Here is a 6,429-nt window from a genome sequence, read left to right on the forward strand (position 1 = left end):
GTTACAGTCTTGTCTCATCGCTGCAACTCCCATACGGACTCAGGTGAGGCGAAGGTCGAGAGCTGTGCGTCCTCCGAAACACAACCGAGCCACACTGCTTCTTGACACAATACCCACTTAGCCCGGAAGCCACCTGTACCAATGTGTCGGAGGAAACACTGTACACCATGTCAGCGTGTACTGTGCCGCCATTGAAGTGGCTAGTGCGTGATGGGACAAACGCCGCCCACGGGTCTCCCGGCTGTGGCCCGGCTGCGACAGAGCCTGGACTCGAACCCAGAATCTCTAGTGGGCCCTGTTCAAAAGTAGTGCACTACATAGGGAATAGGGTGCCATTTGGGACAAACACTATAACTCGGCACGGCTGACATTTGAAAACTTTAATTATAAATAGTTGTTCCATCCTAAAGCAGGGAGAGTCACACTGTAATTAAAGACACTAAACTTACCCAGGTTGTGTCACAACTGAAAAAATACAGGAATTTAGCATTATTAGTGCACTACTTTTGACCAGGGCCCATAGGGTCAAAAGTAGTGTACTACATAGGGAATAGGGTGCAATTTTGGATGTATACCCAATTAAATTATCCTTGACATTGAAGCCTTCGGAGGGCTTTAATAAACCACTTGAAAACCTGCAAGGGACGGCAGAGTAATCCAGCGCACCTGTGAATTCATGTGGTAAAATCACATCTATCAAGCACACCCACTGACCGAGTAATGACTGTGTCCTCTCAATGGCGTGTATATGGAAATTTGTGCACTTTGCGGGAAAAAATGTGTCTGTGGTGGAAGCAGGAACTGCATGAATTAGATTGTTTATTCACGACTGCCTTTCAAAAAACCTCTCAAGTGTTTTGCACCTCAATGCTTCATTGTTCCGTCTTTTGGTATGATGGAAATACATCATCAACATCATAGACAGACAGAGGGTTCCCTATGGTACGATTTCTACTGTTTGTGTGGAAGTATTTGCGCAGCTATAAAATGGATGTCTTTGTGTAATGGACTTCAGAACGTTCTCATGAATAAACTACTATATTTTTGCATAAGCTGAGTCTTTGACTAATTATTATTAAACCCATGGTCTTACAAACCTCGGGGATTGGTCAGAGCTATTGATTGTCAGTTATTGTCATTGTGATTGACAATTCTCATGACAGAGCTAGCTGCTATAACTCATAGTGTTGCTACTGACAGTGCTGATAGCAGTCAGGGCAGGCTTGACTGGTCCTCCACATCAACAGATTCTCAGATGATTGACTCTCCCATCTCTGTAGGCCTAAACATCTTGGGAAATACACCTCCACATCTCTCAGCTTCTGGTTTTGAGAGAAAAATGACCTGTCCTTGAGGAAATAAGAAGGAAATCCTCCAACCAGGATTTCTGGAAAACCTGGAAATGTTGGGGAATTTACCAGAATTGTTCAACCCTATCTATCAGTATGCATATGTATTTTTGGTTTTATTAGACAGATCAGAAATGAGGACAGGTGGTCAGGTAGGGGAGACAGTTGTAAACTGGCACATAGGGGATTCGAACCCCGCCTTTGGGCATGTGTAGCCCACAGGAGGCTGCTGAGGGGAGGAGGGCTCATAATAATGGCTGGAACAAAGTGAATGGAATGGCATCAAACCCTTGGAAACCATGTTTAATTTATTTGACGCCATTCCACCTATTCCGCTCCAGCCATTACCACGAGCCCATCCTCCCCAATAAGGTGCCACCAACCTCCCGTGGTGTAGCTTGGCTGTGTTGACCACGAAACCAACCTCCAGTACAGTCAGTGCATGTATTGTGATTAGCAACTACGGTTCATAACATTCAGCGACAATATATGAACTTCGACCTTGAACAATACCAGATACTGTATTTGCTGGGAAGTAATCCTACCCCATTGCTGCTAAATCTGCCCTGCTTTTCCTGCGTAATCGCTTTCTCCTTTTGCAGACCCCCAAGATAATCAACCCTAATCAGTGTTAGAACTTTTGAGCCACAGGACAGGAATTTGAATGAACAGTCAATAAACATTAGGCTGCTATGACTCAGCACAGGAGCGGATGCAACAGTAATTCTGTGGTTTGTCAATGTATACAGATACATTATGAGTGTATGATAGCGGAATGAGTAACACGTCCCTCCCAATGACATTGTGTCCTGTATTCAGGGTAAACACTTAGTGGACAGAGGACAGCCTGAGGCAAGGCCTTCTGGTCCCTCTTGCTTCGTTGTTGTCTGCTTCATTCGTGAAAAATACCAGGAAGTGTTAATAAATACTGTTTTATTTATGGGTGGATATTGGTTAGTTCTGGGACTTAAAAGTGATTGTTGCTAAGTAAGGCATGCCATCAGGAGGAAGTATAGTACTAATGTTATTTGGCGTGCTAAGTCGGTAACAGTAAGAAACATTGACACAAACTCAAAGCCCGTCTCAGAGAAATCAGAAATCAACAGGAGTCATGTGGCTTTTTTGTCGGTCATCTGATAAGCTCTCATTTGGGAACAATGAAGGCTTGTCATAAACGGAGGCTCAGCACAGAAGGTTAGCGGCGCTAGCCATGTTTGATATTGCTCTGTATGTGATAGGGTGGGAGATAATGTAGCCCAGCGTGGATGCTAGTAGCTAGCCTAGCGTGAATGCAGGTTGAGTCTTGTCCTGAAGGCAGAACTGAGCAATTTCCCCTTGGAAAGGACAGCTGCAATTGACTATATTGTAAAAATGAATGAAAACAAAAATGAGCTTTTTCAAAAAAAATGTAATTGTCTAAAACATTTCAGAGGAGTTTAAACAGTGTTCAAACACACGTGTTTGTGTTTCTCTCTACTGGTCCTTGTTTCTCTCTAGTTGTCCTTGTTTCTCTCTACTGGTCCTTGTTTCTCTCTACTGGTCCTTGTTTCTCTCTAGTTGTCCTTGTTTCTCTCTAGTTGTCCTTGTTTCTCTCTACTGGTCCTTGTTTCTCTCTACTGGTCCTTGTTTCTCTCTACTGGTCCTTGTTTCTCTCTACTGGTCCTTGTTTCTCTCTACTGGTCCTTGTTTCTCTCTAGTTGTCCTTGTTTCTCTCTACTTGTCCTTGTTTCTCTCTAGTTGTCCTTGTTTCTCTCTAGTTGTCCTTGTTTTTCTCTCTAGTTGTCCTTGTTTCTCTAGTTGTCCTTGTTTCTCTCTAGTTGTCCTTGTTTCTCTCTACTGGTCCTTGTTTCTCTCTACTGGTCCTTGTTTCTCTCTAGTTGTCCTTGTTTCTCTCTAGTTGTCCTTGTTTCTCTCTAGTTGTCCTTGTTTCTCTCTCTAGTTGTCATTGTTTCTCTAGTTGTCCTTGTTTCTCTCTAGTTGTCCTTGTTTCTCTCTAGTTGTCCTTGTTTCTCTCTAGTTGTCCTTGTTTTCTCTAGTTGTCCTTAGTTGTCCTTGTTTCTCTCTAGTTGTCCTTGTTTTTCTCTCTAGTTGTCCTTGTTTCTCTCTAGTTGTCCTTGTTTTTCTCTAGTTGTCCTTGTTTCTCTCTAGTTGTCCTTGTTTCTCTCTAGTTGTCATTGTTTCTCTCTAGTTGTCCTTGTTTCTCTCTAGTTGTCCTTGTTTTTCTCTAGTTGTCCTTGTTTCTCTCTAGTTGTCCTTGTTTCTCTCTAGTTGTCCTTGTTTCTCTCTAGTTGTCCTTGTTTCTCTCTAGTTGTCATTGTTTCTCTCTAGTTGTCCTTGTTTATCTCTAGTTGTCCTTGTTTCTCTCTAGTTGTCCTTGTTTCTCTCTAGTTGTCCTTGTTTCTCTCTAGTTGTCATTGTTTCTCTCTAGTTGTCCTTGTTTCTCTCTAGTTGTCCTTGTTTCTCTCTAGTTGTCCTTGTTTCTCTCTAGTTGTCCTTGTTTCTCTCTAGTTGTCCTTGTTTCTCTCTAGTTGTCCTTGTCCTACTGTCCTTGTTTCTCTCTAGTTGTCCTTGTTTCTCTCTAGTTGTCCTTGTTTTTCTCTCTAGTTGTCCTTGTTTCTCTCTAGTTGTCCTTGATTTTCTCTAGTTGTCCTTGTTTATCTCTAGTTGTCCTTGTCCAGTTGCCCTTGTTTTTCTCTCTAGTTGTCCTTGTTTTTCTCTAGTTGTCCTTGTTTCTCTCTAGTTGTCCTTGTTTTCTCTCTAGTTGTCCTTGTTTCTCTCTAGTTGTCCTTGTTTCTCTCTAGTTGTCCTTGTTTCTCTCTAGTTGTCCTTGTTTTTCTCTCTAGTTGTCCTTGTTTCTCTCTAGTTGTCCTTGATTTTCTCTAGTTGTCCTTGTTTCTCTCTAGTTGTCCTTGTTTCTCTCTAGTTGTCCTTGTTTCTCTCTAGTTGTCCTTGTTTCTCTCTAGTTGTCATTGTTTCTCTCTAGTTGTCCTTGTTTATCTCTAGTTGTCCTTGTTTCTCTCTAGTTGTCCTTGTTTCTCTCTAGTTGTCCTTGTTTCTCTCTAGTTGTCCTTGTTTCTCTCTAGTTGTCATTGTTTCTCTCTACTTGTCCTTGTTTCTCTCTAGTTGTCCTTGTTTTTCTCTAGTTGTCCTTGTTTCTCTCTAGTTGTCCTTGTTTCTCTCTAGTTGTCCTTGTTTCTCTCTAGTTGTCCTTGTTTCTCTCTAGTTGTCATTGTTTCTCTCTAGTTGTCCTTGTTTATCTCTAGTTGTCCTTGTTTCTCTCTAGTTGTCCTTGTTTCTCTCTAGTTGTCCTTGTTTCTCTCTAGTTGTCATTGTTTCTCTCTAGTTGTCCTCGTTTTTCTCTCTAGTTGTCCTTGTTTTTCTCTAGTTGTCCTTGTTTTTCTCTCTAGTTGTCCTTGTTTCTCTCTAGTTGTCCTTGTTTCTCTCTAGTTGTCCTTGTTTCTCTCTACTGGTCCTTGTTTCTCTCTAGTTGTCCTTGTTTCTCTCTAGTTGTCCTTGTTTTTCTCTCTAGTTGTCCTTGTTTCTCTCTAGTTGTCCTTGTTTTTCTCTAGTTGTCCTTGTTTCTCTCTAGTTGTCCTTGTTTCTCTCTAGTTGTCCTTGTTTCTCTCTAGTTGTCCTTGTTTCTCTCTAGTTGTCCTTGTTTATCTCTAGTTGTCCTTGTTTCTCTCTAGTTGTCCTTGTTTCTCTCTAGTTGTCCTTGTTTCTCTCTAGTTGTCCTTGTTTCTCTCTAGTTGTCATTGTTTCTCTCTACTTGTCCTTGTTTCTCTCTAGTTGTCCTTGTTTTTCTCTAGTTGTCCTTGTTTCTCTCTAGTTGTCCTTGTTTCTCTCTAGTTGTCCTTGTTTCTCTCTAGTTGTCATTGTTTCTCTCTAGTTGTCCTTGTTTATCTCTAGTTGTCCTTGTTTCTCTCTAGTTGTCCTTGTTTCTCTCTAGTTGTCCTTGTTTCTCTCTAGTTGTCATTGTTTCTCTAGTTGTCCTTGTTTCTCTCTAGTTGTCCTTGTTTCTCTCTAGTTGTCCTTGTTTCTCTCTAGTTGTCATTGTTTCTCTCTAGTTGTCCTCGTTTTTCTCTAGTTGTCCTTGTTTTTCTCTCTAGTTGTCCTTGTTTTTCTCTCTAGTTGTCCTTGTTTCTCTCTAGTTGTCCTTGTTTCTCTCTAGTTGTCCTTGTTTTTCTCTACTGGTCCTTGTTTCTCTCTAGTTGTCCTTGTTTCTCTCTAGTTGTCCTTGTTTTTCTCTCTAGTTGTCCTTGTTTCTCTCTAGTTGTCCTTGTTTCTCTCTAGTTGTCCTTGTTTCTCTCTAGTTGTCCTTGTTTCTCTCTAGTTGTCCTTGTTTCTCTCTAGTTGTCCTTGTTTCTCTCTAGTTGTCATTGTTTCTCTCTAGTTGTCCTTGTTTATCTCTAGTTGTCCTTGTTTCTCTCTAGTTGTCCTTGTCCTTGTTGTCTCTCTAGTTGTCCTTGTTTTTCTCTCTAGTTGTCCATTGTTTCTCTCTAGTTGTCATTGTTTCTCTCTATTTGTCCTTGTTTCTCTCTAGTTGTCCTTGTTTTCTCTCTAGTTGTCCTTGTTTTCTCTAGTTGTCCTTGTTTCTCTCTAGTTGTCATTGTTTCTCTCTAGTTGTTGTTTCTCCTAGTTGTCCTTTTTCTCTCTATTTGTCCTTGTCCTAGTTGTCCTTGTTTCTCTCTAGTTGTCCTTGTTTTCTCTAGTTGTCCTTGTTTCTCTCTAGTTGTCATTGTTTCTCTCTAGTTGTCCTTGTTTTTCTCTCTAGTTGTCCTTGTTTCTCTCTATTTGTCCTTGTTTCTCTCTAGTTGTCCTTGTGTTTCTCTCTAGTTGTCCTTGTTTTTCTCTCTAGTTGTCATTGTTTCTCTAGTTGTCCTTGTTTCTCTCTAGTTGTCCTTGTTTCTCTCTAGTTGTCCTTGTTTTTCTCTCTAGTTGTCCTTGTTTTTCTCTAGTTGTCCTTGTTTTCTCTAGTTGTCCTTGTTTCTCTCTAGTTGTCCTTGTTTTTCTCTCTAGTTGTCAGTTGTCCTTGTTGTCATTGTTTCTCTAGTTGTCCTTGTTTCTCTCTAGTTGTCAT

The sequence above is a fragment of the Oncorhynchus keta genome, unplaced genomic scaffold (assembly GCF_023373465.1).
Source record: "Oncorhynchus keta strain PuntledgeMale-10-30-2019 unplaced genomic scaffold, Oket_V2 Un_contig_3942_pilon_pilon, whole genome shotgun sequence".
NCBI lineage: Eukaryota > Metazoa > Chordata > Actinopteri > Salmoniformes > Salmonidae > Oncorhynchus > Oncorhynchus keta.